The sequence below is a fragment of the Pygoscelis adeliae genome, unplaced genomic scaffold, assembly GCF_000699105.1.
Source record: "Pygoscelis adeliae isolate BGI_AS28 unplaced genomic scaffold, ASM69910v1 Scaffold43, whole genome shotgun sequence".
Lineage (NCBI taxonomy): Eukaryota > Metazoa > Chordata > Aves > Sphenisciformes > Spheniscidae > Pygoscelis > Pygoscelis adeliae.
In genome coordinates this window covers 3,577,179-3,578,011 of record NW_008824538.1, presented here as the reverse complement: position 1 = coordinate 3,578,011, position 833 = coordinate 3,577,179, and positions in this window count along the sequence as shown.

Here is an 833-nt window from a genome sequence, read left to right as displayed (position 1 = left end):
GCCAAGGGGAGCCGAGTGGTGTTGCATGCTGAGAACAAGAGCCACTTACCTCATTAGTGCTTCCCTGGGGAGAGGCATTGGGAAGGGGGGGAGACAGAAAAAGAAAAAAAAGAAGTCTCTCTGTGTATCACGCACACCCATGGGAGCGCACGGTGCTCACGCCTCTGGCCACAGCCACTTGCTGGTGCCACCACGGCTGTGCATTCCCAGGGGGGCTCACCCAGCACAGGCTGCCCCTCTTGCAGGACCCCTCACAGCTCCGTCCACCCCTCCTGCAGCCGGTCCCGCCGCCACGGGACACCGAGCGCTCGCATGGGACAGAGCCACGAGGGCTTTGAACCCACCCAGGGCACTTGGGCACCAGCCCTGCGTATCGCGGCGGGCAGAGTCACGCTGCCCAAGCCCCGGCGCCTGCAGCAGGGCCAGTACTGCCCGTCTGCACAGCTCCTTCTCGGGAGAACTTTCCCTTCGGTTGGAAAGCTGTGCCGCGCAGCCCGCGGGGGCCAGCGGGCGCCAGGGAGCAGCTGCGGGCACTTTAACCTCTTTATTTTTCCCCAGCTGGGCAGTCTGCAAGTGGGCAGCATCTCCGGCTTCCCTGCCGGCCGCTTAACCGCCCCCCCCCCGACTGGTTACTGCACAGGGATAGGCAAACGCTGGGCTTAAAACACACCAGCGTCTCCCAAAGGTACCCAGGAAGGGTCCCTGAGCAAACGGCTGCGGCAAGGGCACTGGCCGCGCCGCAGGGGGATTTACTGTGGATGCTCGGGCCACTGAGGACAGGGCAGCCAGGATTGAACCCACCTGGGCCGCAGGCAATGGGCTGCTCTTGCTCT